The sequence below is a fragment of the Ochotona curzoniae genome, unplaced genomic scaffold (genome assembly GCF_017591425.1).
Source record: "Ochotona curzoniae isolate NIBS_2020 unplaced genomic scaffold, NIBS_Ocur_1.0 contig_1071, whole genome shotgun sequence".
Classification (NCBI taxonomy): domain Eukaryota; kingdom Metazoa; phylum Chordata; class Mammalia; order Lagomorpha; family Ochotonidae; genus Ochotona; species Ochotona curzoniae.
This window is the reverse complement of record NW_024464939.1, coordinates 13,242,435-13,254,401: the sequence shown is the minus strand read 5'-3', so window position 1 is coordinate 13,254,401 and position 11,967 is coordinate 13,242,435. Positions and strand designations below refer to the sequence as shown.

The following is an 11,967-nucleotide window of genomic DNA, read 5'->3' as shown; positions in this document are numbered from 1 at the left end:
AAGGACTTGAGGGAATATTGTAGAATCACTCTCCTATTTTTGATTTCCTGTTTTTTTTTTTCAAAACAACAGCTGCCTGTTTATTGTTTTTCAAAAACATAACAAAAGATTCAAAATGGACTCAAAATTCCACTGTGGTGGAAAGTTAAGCTGAAGTGGCCGATCTGGGCTGTCTCCCAGGGTATATCATGGAACATCAGGTGCCCTGCACAGGGCAGTGGGATGTTGTCCTGGTGGGGCTGGACGATCTCTGGCACCAGATAGGCATCAGAAGAGCTGAAGGCCAGTTTTGATCCAGTTTTGTGCCTGGCTCCAGAAAAGGTGCTTGTACTTGCTGCTATTGCGTTTGTCACTGCTGACATCACAGTTCAGGCCCAAGATGCTACTCTTGCACCTTGGGGGTTCCACTCGCTGCTCTAGCACAGGCTGCTCCAAAAGATACATGGTGCCATATTTTTCCAGCAGCAGGGTACTCAGTCTGACCTGGCACTCGGCCTATAGGGAATTTTTTCCCCATCGTGCATTTTCTGAGCTAACTTGCCATGAAGAGTTATGCAAAGCTCCTGGTTTGTGGACCATGGAACCAGTAAACTCAAAAGCAGGGGATTCCTGCTGCACAGTATAAGGTGTCACATCCATTCCGTCTTCTTCCTCTTCTGTCTCCTCTTCCTCCAACTCCTCCTCCTCATTTTCATCATATTCATCTGTTTCATGTGTTTCAGCATCCTCTACTTCCTTCTCCTGGTCATTTTCCTCTTCTTCTACCTCTTCCTCCATCTCTTGTTCTTCCTCTTCATCCTCTTCTGTCTGGTCTTCCAAGACCATTTTTCCTCCCTTCTCTTCCTCTTTGGCTTCATTAAAGCTGCTCTTCTCCTGCTGCTGCTAGGCCATTCCTTCAGCCCCACAGCTGCAGCCAGTTGGTTTGAGAAGGCACTGCAGGCTATCCAGGGTGTAAGGAGACTTCCCAATCGGAGAGGGCTCAAAGCCCTCCTGCTTCAGGTTATTTTCTCCATTCTGGGTATAAATGGAACAGAGGTGCAACAGCTTTTCCTGTTCCCCGTGTGGTAGGACGGGGAACAGGCTTTGAAGACGAGCCGAAAGAGTAGGCAGCTAGCCCAGCAAGGGGAGCCCAAGCAGGGCTTGACCACCAAGGGCCAGTCAATGTTGGCAGAGCAGTTGACAGTCTCTGATTCTTTCTTGCTTCCCATTGGCTTGCAGAAAATTGGCGAGCATTCCATCCCAGATTGGTGTTGACCACAATCAGTTCAACTGTCCATCGGGGGATGCAGGTGGGCCAGATCCCACCATTGCCCAAGGCTGACAGAGAACAATCTGTCCAGTAGGCCCTGTGTGAAGGCCTGGGAGTGCATCCCCCTGAGCGGAGGCTGCCAGAACTGAGACAAGGGCCTTGGCACCAGGACATCACACAAGTCCACATTCTCTTCATATTCAATTTGTAAGGCTGCCAATTGTTCAAATGTGGGGATAGAGCCTGGCGGCTTGGCCTAGCGGCTAAAGTCCTCTCCTTGAACACACCGGGATCCCTTATGGGCACCAGTTCTAACCTCTGCAGCTCCACTTCCCATCCAGCTCCCTGCTTGTGGCCTGGGAAAGCAGTTGAGGACGGCCCAATGCTTTGGGATCCTGCTCCTGTGTGGGAGAACTGGAGAAAGTTCCTGGTTCCTGGCTCCGGATCGGCACAGCACCGGCCATTATGTTCACGTGGGGAGTGATTCATCGGACGGAAGATCTTCTTCTCTATCTCTCCTCCTCTCTGTATATCTGACTTTGTAATAAAAAGAAAATAAATATTTAAAAAAAAAAAAACGTGGGGATAAGGAAACCATCATCCAAAAAAGCATCCAGCACAGCCTCCCTGTTCTCCCATGTAATGCCCTTGACCTCTGCCATGCTGCCTTCTACACGTGGGGACAAGTTATTCCATGTCTTAATGGCCTGAGGTAAATGCCTACATTTCTCCAGCACCTTAAATTGCTCTTCTTCATAGGATACCAGCAGATCTTGGACTCTTTCATACAGCTCTTTTTGCTTGAAAACCTTTTGCAAATGAGACTCCACCTCCTGGCTGGCTTTGTCATCTCCACCAGCTCTGACAGCCAACTCTGCACGTTCTCCATCCATCCGAGACTCTGGTTTCTGTGCTGTAATATCAGCACAACCGTGTTCTTATCTTCCTGATGAACTTCATCTGTCTCTTCCTTGTGCTCTAACTCCCAGCTGTCTCACAGGCTGTTCTCCATTTGATGGCACCAGTTGGTCTTCTGGAGCCAATCCAAGACAAAAGAACAGCCTCTTTGGCAGTCATTTATATGGGGCATTTTCTTGTGGGTCAACTCACGGCGAAGTCCAACAGTCAAATCTGGAATGTTTACCTCCTGAGCTAGGTACTTGAGGGGGACCTTGGAAAAATTTGTCTTCCTCTCTGAGATAAGATTCACAAACCCGACCAGTGCCATGCCATAGAGCAGTCTGAGTTCATCATTGCCCAAGCCACCAGCTGCATCCAAAAGCCTACAGCATATCAGGTCAGCAGAAGAAGCCACTGCCAGGGGGAGTTCGTTGCCTAACCTGCTCCAACACATGCTGATGGGCTCAGCGCATACCGCTGCAACTTCTGATCGCCACAGAACAGATAAACCGTCAACTGGTCCCACTCGGCCTTGTTGAGCCAGGCAACCACGTTGCTGTGAACCCATGCCTTTCCTTTTCACACACTTTCCGTACCACGCACTGCACACGAAATCCATGCCACGGGGCCCCCCACCTGGGACTGGCCCAGATGTCTACCACAAACCAGACCACAGGCCAGCCCTGTTGGCGCAGCACTCCGCACAGCCTGCCCCTCAATGTGCTCCGCTCACTCTAAACCACCGCGCCAACCTTCTGCGTTGATGGTTATAAACCAGAACAATAAAATTGAGAAGTATATTCAGAAGTAAACACAGAACATTTTTCCTGCCTTTAAAATTTTTTCCTGCCTTTACTCTTTACTATATTCTCTTAGCATAGATTTTCAGCTATGATTGATGTGAGTTGAAACTGTAATTATGCATGTTTCATGGCTCATTTAAGTACAGCATGTGAAATAGAATGTGAAAAAAAAAACGTCAAAATAACAAACTGATTTTTTAAATGTAATAGTGGAATATTAAACAGTTTAAAATTACAAGTGCTTCATAGATATAAAAGATTCCAAATACAAAAACAATAAGCTCATAAGCAATCCAGGTACCCTCTCTGGCATGATTATCTGTTCACACCAAATAATGAGCAAATAAATAGCCCTTCAAAGTATAGAATATTTTCTCTCTCTGTCTCTGTCTGTCTGTCTCTCTCTCCATTTGCTATCTTCATTGGAAAGGCAAAATTCACAAAGAGAAAGAGAGACAGGTCTTTCATCTGATGGTTAACTCCTCAAATAACTGCCAGTGTGTGAACTGAGACAATCTGAAGCTAGGAACCAAGAACCAGGAGCCAGGAACTTCTTCACGGTCCCCCAAATGGGTGCAGGTTCCAGGGCTTTAGACAATCCACTGCTTTCCCAGGCGACAAGCAGGGAGCTTGACGGGAAGTGGAGCATCTAGGACTAGAACCAGTGTCCATATGGGATGCCTGTGCTTGGAGGTAGAGGATTAGTTAGTTGAACCAATGCATTGGCCCCAGGATATTTTCTTGAGATGGAAGATATTTAGGAGACACAGTAAAAATTCTTTACCACACATGGAATAGGATTCTAATTAACCAAAACGAAGGTGTTATCAATGTACATTAAATAAGCCTATCTAATATTCACAGATAACATGAAAAGTAGGAACATAGCTCACAGTACGATCTGCAAGAAGATTTAATTGAACCAGAATTTATCTTAAAATATTTATAGGAACCATAATGATGTAATGCATAAAACCACCACCTGTAATACTGGCATCCCATATGGGCACTGGCTCAATACTTGGCTACTCTGCTTCTGATTCACTCCCTGCTAACGGCCTGGGGAAAACGCAAAGAATGGCCCAAGTACATGGGCTCCCCTACCCACATGGAAGTTCACAGCTCCTGGCTTCGGCCCAGACCAGCATTGGCTGTTGCAGTCATCTGGGGAGTGAATCAGCAGTTCAAACATTTTTCTTTCTACCCTTGTCTCTCAGAATCCCTCTGTCTCTGAAAAATAAATAGTTAAATAAATATTAACAACGAAACAAAAACATTATCTACTGTTCATGTACTGAAACACACTGTTTCATTAGATCATGATGACAATCTAGAGAATCAGGTGCTAATTTTTGGTCTTACTTTATAAAAAATTAAGGTTGGGTCTGGCAGCATGGCCTAGCGGCTAAAGTCCTCACCTTGAAAGTGCCAGGATCCCATATGGGTGCCGGTTCTAATCCCGGCAGCTCCACTTCTGATCCAGCTCCCTGCTTGTGGCCTGGGAAAGCAGTCGAGGTCGGCCAAATGCTTTGGGACCCTGCACCCATGTGGGAGACCTGGAAAGAAGTTCCTGGTACCCGGCTTTGGATCAGCATAGCACTGGCCGTTGCGGTCACTTGGGGAGTGAATCATCGGACAGAAGATCTTCCTCTCTGTCTCTCCTCCTCTCTGTATATCTGACTTTCCAACAAATAAATAAATCTTTAAAAAAAATTAAGGTTGACTTATATAGATCAGCTCAGCTCCAGGTGTTGCAGCTTCTTGGAAAGTGAACCAAAAGATGAAAGATCTTTTTCTCTGTCCCTCCTTCTCTCTGTAAGTCTGACTTTCCAAAAAAAAAAAAAAAAAATCTTAAAAAAAGAAAAATAAGTTATTTAAAGTCACATATCCAGTAAATATCAAAACCAGTTTTTACAAAGATTTATTCACTTTTTATTTGAAAGGTAGACCTACAGCTTTTAAAATTATTTTAATCTGTACAATCCAGTTATTCAACTTGATAATCATTTTGTCTTCCATAAAAGCTGACAATATTAAAAGTAACTCACAGCATTTGAGAATCAAAATGTAAATATACAAATTGAGTGCCTGATACATATCTTGATGTAAATAATATTAACACTTAAGATACTGATTATAATTATCGTTATAATTATCCAGAGTAAACATGGATCTTTACAAGTTATTTCTGGAGCTCAGACGTGAAATGATACCCACAATTTACCACAACTCAGGTGCTCCTGGAAATTATTTACAACATGAGATTACTACTCACACATGGAAATAGCATGATATGGGGGCAAGATTTTGATGTAGCAGTTAAAAGAATCATATGGCTGTAATCAGTGAAAATTTCATAAAGAATGCCATAAAGCAACCCTTGTCAAAAAGTTCTGGTTTATATAAAAGTAAAATTTTTATTGGAAATTGAGGCTTAAAAGCAAAAGAGAGATATCCCCTGAGAGCTTATGATGCTAACTTCAGTATTGTGTAGGGGCTTTGACAAGCACCCATTCATCATACTTTTCCCAATGGTGCAAAACTCACTTCTGGAGCTGACAGAGACTTGCACTCCTATACAGTACATAACACTGAAAAGCTAAGACTACGCTCCTGGTGTAGCCAAACAACCTTGGTGCAGTTACCTGGTGCTATGGCCTTAACTTTCATTTCAATGGTTAACTTTGAGCTCCAAGAAATTTCCTTGAAGTTCAGAGATTGATTGTGCAGGTATAAACATATTGAGAGTACACAGTGGTTAAAACACAGCATGAAACATTTCAATCCCATAGAATCTAAGTCTCGTCTGCTCAGCTTCTAATCCAGCTTTCTGCCAAAACAAACCCTGCTGGACCAAAGGGGATGACTAATGCACTTGGGGCCCTGCCGTCTTTCCAAGAGAGCTTAATTCAATCCCAGGCTCCTGTCTTCACCTTGCTTCAGCCCCTGGATCTGCAGGCATTTGGAAAATGATCCAACAAGTAGGAAATTTTCATTACATGCCCTCCCCTTTATCTCTCTGGCTTGCAAATTTGAAAATAAGTAAATAATAAAGAAAAAGAAAAGGATATTTATTTACTTGACATTTTGATTTGTTCTAGACAGCAATGGTTTTTCAAACTATACAATAGTATTGTAAGAAGAAAATTTGTCAGCTTGAACATAGTACTGGTATGAAATTTTAACATCAGAAGAAAAATAATAGGCTACCCCTATATATGTTAGCAGTTGTTCTGAAAAATTTAATATTATACCTTGGGGAAAGATAGGAGCATCTCCTTGGTTCCATATGAGACTAATTCTGATGGTTCAAATATTTAAAAATAACCAAGTAAATATTAATTAAAATTACAGTGTTTTTATATCATTAAATTAGACTAGTAAAAGTTCTAAATTCAGTATAAGATCAGAAAAGTAAGCATTCTTAATCACTGGTAGTAAATGTTTAAATCCATATAAAGTTTAGAAGAAATAGGAAATATGCACAAAGTATCTAGGAATATATCCTAATAATATAATCTAATATTTCCAACTAAGAGTTCTGGAAAATATTTTAGTTGAAAAACAATTTATAAGCAGACATCTGAAAATCAGGACATGTGTAACTAGTTCCTTCCATGAGACAATATACAGTGCCTAAGCTATAGCAGTAAACAAAACAGACTACTCCTGGTCTCTGGAAAGAGACAATAAACAAATCACGAAAGAGGGGCCGGTGTTTCGGCTCAGTGGATGAAGCTCCTAGCTTCCATGGTGGCCAACTGAAGAGTGAAACAGCATTTAGGACAGAAGATTCTCTCTCTCTTTCTTTAACTCTGCCTTTCAAATCAATAATTCTATACAAAAGAGTTAATAGATGATATAGGTAATACTGAAAGTACCTTAAAGAAGTGGTGTTATCCCATAAAAGATGATTTTAAAAATCCATGTCAGATAAAATGACATGAGGGGTGGGTAGCTATTGTGGATTAGTAGGTTGAGCCAGTGAAGTTTGGGATGCCAATATTGAGCCATCAATTGATGTGTCCCAGGTTATATATTAGTAAGAAAGTTTGAACCCACACACTCCAATATGGAATGGGGATTTCCTAAGTCACTGTAACAGACACCCACTCCTAATAAATATTCTTTTAATTATTGCACTATTGTTGTATAGATTTAAATGCAGGAACATGCATATTTTTCTTGTTTTTGTTTGTTTTATGTATATATAAGATAGATACACACACATACATAATTATTTTCCATGATACTGTTTTGTAGGTATAAGAATTCCTCCCTTCTCCTCTTCATTCCTCCCCATTCCCCTTCTCTTCATCGTTTTCATCCACATTAGTACAATAATAAAGTTCTTCAGCAACAGTTACAAATCCAACATTCTGCTATTTAAGTGTATCATGGCATTGTAGGTATAGATAATAATAAGAAAAATCTAGTAGCATATTGTCAAGGTATATTTAATGGTTTCATTATTGGTTTTTCATTTACTTTCCTTCATTCATATATTCTTTCTAAATATACTTTTATATTTTAAGAATATTTCTAAAATACATGTTAAATTTTAACTTTTTTGAGACTTCAAAAATTTTCCTAAACACATTATTTGGAAGATGTATTTCTATTTATTGGAAAGTCAGATTTACAGAGAGAGGAGGAGGCAGAGGAAAAGATTTTCCATGCACTGGTTCACTCCCCAGTTGGCTGCAATGGCTGGAACTGAGTCAGAGTTGAACTGATTTGAAGCCAATAGCTAGGAACTACTTACGGATCTCCCACGCAGGTGCAGGGCCCCAAGGCTTTGAGCCATCCTGTACTGCGTTCCCAGGCCACAGGCAGGATGCTGCATGGGAAATGAAGTAGCCGGGATACAAACCAGCACCTATATGGGATCCCAGCACATGCAAGGCGAGGACTTTAGCCACTAAATACCATACTGGGCCCAAAAGACATTATTTGCTTTCATTATGGTCTGTGGATATTAACACACTTGTTTGACTACATAAGCAGTTCAAATAATTTAAGAAAACACTTTAAATGCTTAATTAAACTATTTCAAGAACAACATGAATAGACTAAGAGCTCAAATTTGAAAAATGTATTCACTCCCTTGTTATTACACTGATACAAGTCAACATTCTCTAGGCATGCTGAAAATAGTGGAGTGAAGCTTTTGAAATCAAACGTATTGGGAAATGCAACATTTTATACTCAGAAAAATCTGCACATATTCCTTTTAATATCATAGGTAGAGAACAGTCTTCCTTGATGAGATCTGCTTACAAGTTCCCCATAAGAGGAATTATTTGGGAAAACAAATCTTTCATGTTTGGAAAAGGAAACATTATCCAGATACGCTGATCCTTTGTCCAATCACTTATAGTATCAGGCATTATAAATTATTTCTCAAATTTTAATTTTATTATAATAAGATGCTAGATGTGAGGGGAAAGAAAAAAGGGTTTTCTGCTGTTTTTTTTTTTCAAATTAACTTAAAATTTCACAATGTGCTACTGATCGAGGCAGATCTTACTACTGTTGTACTTACAATAAGCAGGTTCCCTGTTCCTGCTGACTAAACAAAGGCATCTCTCCAAGCCTGCCACGATCAGACACTTCCAAGCTCGCCACCTGCATTAGCAGCATGAATTCTGCCCTTATGTGATTTTTTTCTCCTCCTTCCTCAAATTTTTCAGTCTGAGGATCAAAGATAATCCAAATCCACAGAAAATTATCATACATAGATTTTTCTAACCTGAGAAATGTGCTTTTCCAAATCCTTCAAGGATACCTAAAAGGCAGATTATAGCCAGGTCCCGATAACTATAAAACTCCTGCAGAGGGGCACATTCTTTCTGCTCTAAACACCACAACAAGAGGAAGCAACAAGGAAACTGAGAACAGAGCTTTTTGGCATAAAATGTGAAGATACCCTATTATTTCCTCTCTGACTGAGCTGAATAACAATCTGGATTGCTTTATTCACTGCCCATTACTCAAAGCAATATTGACAATGATTCCAATGGGAAGGGTCCTAACAAAAAAAGCAAAACCCTGGAACAGTGGAGAGAGGACTAGCTATGCATCTGCACTTCCTTATAATGGAAGAGCTTTTACTCATTCAAGTCCAGTAAAAACTTTCATTGGTTGGCTTATTTGAAAGCCACAAAGTCAGATTCTTAAAACTAGATTTATCTTTTCTGATGAAAGTGAATGCTTAAAACACCTTCTATCTAGTGAGACTTTGAAAAAATTATAAAAGCTGCATGAATCATTTGCTGTTATTAATGTAATTTAGTCTTTTAGGTGTTGAGAAATATTAAATAATAATAAAATATTAATAATGTAAAATTTTGAAATGCCATGCACAGCATTGCTAAGAAAAAATATATAGCAGTATTATTTCACCCATATTGTGAAATCATTTGACCCCACATGTAGCAAAGGACAAAGCTATTCTGGAGCCCAAATCTTCCATTTCTCTGTGAATCATTTTGGCAAAAAATCTCCCTTGAGATGTTAAATATTAAAATTAAAAACTTAATTAACTGCAATCATCTAAAATTGGACTGAATCTTATTTAGCACTGCAGCTAAAGCCAGGCTGGAGTAGAGAGTTATGGTGGTTACATTTGAGAGTTAATTTTGTGCATCAACTCCACTGAACTAAGGGATGGCAAACGCTGGTAAACTATATTGCTGAGGTATCTGTGAGGATGATTTTGGGCAAGAGTAGAAATTGAACCCATAGATTGAGTAAAAACAATCCAGCCACTCTGATCAATGTAAATGAACATCTTCTAATTGTTAGGTTTGGGAGCACTAAGACACTCTCTTTTTTTAAGGATTTATTTATTTGTTATTGGAAAGACACAGAGAGGAGAGACAGAGAGGAAGATCATCCGTCCAATGATTCACTCCCCAAGTGAGTGCAACAGCAGGAGCTAAGCCAATCCAAAGCCAGGAACCAGGAGCTCTTCCGGGTCTCCCATAAGCGGGTGCAGGGTCCCAAGGCTTTGGGCCATCCTAGACTGTCACAGCAGGGAGCTGGATGGGAAGCGGAGCTGCCGGGATTAGAACCGACACCCATATGGGATCCCAGTGTGTGCGAGGCGAGGACTTTAACCACTACGCTATTGCACTGGGCCCCACATTAAGACACTCTTAAAGAGACTCTTAGTCCAGGCAGATTTTAACTGTTATGAAAGAGACTAAAGGACCATTTCCACCTAAGTGCCATGACTGCATGGAGCAAATGGCCTCCAAGGCTATACAGCAGTAAGATTTTATATGCTGTGGACAAGTGGCAGGGAAACGAGTTTGTGCGGAGGCTAAGGGTGTGCCCAGCAACTACCTATGAGGTGTGGGGTCGGATGCTGCACTCAGGTCTCCCACCCAAATGGTTTCTGTTGATAATGAAGTTGGGTGGAAATGACCCATCATGGGCTCACTCCTACTCCACCTCAGGCCAGTATTCTAACTTGCCAAGCCTAACACTAAGCTGTCAAGAAACAATACAGAATGGGCAGGTAGAGGAACGCTAAACTTGGTTTTCATTTCATCTATGACATACTTCTGATGACTTTTAACATCTGCGCTCCTACTATTCAGACTGAAACTGAATTTTACCATTGCCTTAATGTTTTCTTATCTTATAAATAACAGATGGTGCAAATTGTGAGGTGGCCTCCATAATTTCCTTTTTGTTGTTTCATTTTTTTTTTTAAAAAAAGCTATGTTTTTCTCTCTCCCACTTGAAGTACAAACTTCCTGTGAGTTTGTGTAAACAGTTTCAAGACCAGTAAAAACTACGGTCCCTAAATGTGGTATGACAAAAACAAAACGGTCTTTCCTGGATTTCTGAATAAACCTATTCTTTTAGTCTTCACACATCCCAAGCACCAGAAACTTACTTAAACCATTTTGGTATTCTTCTTTCCCACCATTTCTGCCAAATTGACTTTCTAGCGGAATGATCAAAATTTCAAGTTGTAGCAATTGTTGTGTTTTATTCCCCCAGTGTTACCTGTCTACAGGGATGTCTTCTACAATGCCTTCTATTTTTTCAAGACATTGTTTGCGATGAGAAATAAAGGATGAGTAGAAATAAGATTCTAGGGGTTGTCGTCTACGGCCATACCACCCTGAACACACCTGATCTTGAAATAAGATTCTAGGAAAAAAGAATCAGTATAAACAATGGATATGGAGCAGAATGAATCGTAAGCATTAAAATAAGAATATGTTATATCCCAAAGTCAAGAAGGAAAATAATTAACAATTCTTTGATCACAGACCCAAATGGGCTTTCAATGTATCCTAACCTGCCTGTGATTCATTCTTTGTTTCAGTAACCACACATCTGAACCTTCTACAACTTTACTAATCAACAAAAACCTCATTCCCACCATTATGCTGTTGAAAGTCATTCAGGTGCAACCACATTCATAAAACAGACTTTCATAATTGATAACCAATCTTGTTTCTAAAACAAGATTAGTGCTTTCTTTTTCAAGAGACATTGTGATTTGAAACTTCAGTTCTCACTTGCTTGAAAAAAACAAACCAAAACCTAAGAATGAGAGTATAGTTGTCTACGATCATATCACTCTAAATGCGCCCGATCTTGTTTAATCTCGGCAGATAACCAGGGCCAGGCCTGGTTAGCTTGGATGGGAGAATGAGAGTATAATTAACATCAGAAAGTGCTTTGCATGAACAGATGGAAGGAAAAAAAATGAATTACCTTCTTGCAAACGTAGTATAACTTCTAGCTTTGTGTTAAGATTAATGAGGAATCATTGAAATATTGCCAGTTGGTATGGAGGATTGCTAGGATATAATTTATATTCAAAAATGACATCCTATATTCAGGGTAAATACAGAATTGGATATATTCACTGGAATACTTCGACAGATGAATCATATTTGTTTAGAAAAAGATGATGGCAGTTTCAATTAGTGATATGTTGCTAGTAATGAAGAGAAATGATTAACCTGGAAGCTAGTTACAAAGTAA

At 40.1% G+C, this 11,967-nt stretch overlaps 1 pseudogene; it reads right to left on the bottom strand.

The window, feature by feature from the left end:
* Nucleotides 1-267: 267 nt before the first annotated feature.
* On the bottom strand, nt 268-2,159 carry LOC121166389 (annotated as a pseudogene).
* Between the last annotated feature and the right edge of the window lie 9,808 nt (nt 2,160-11,967).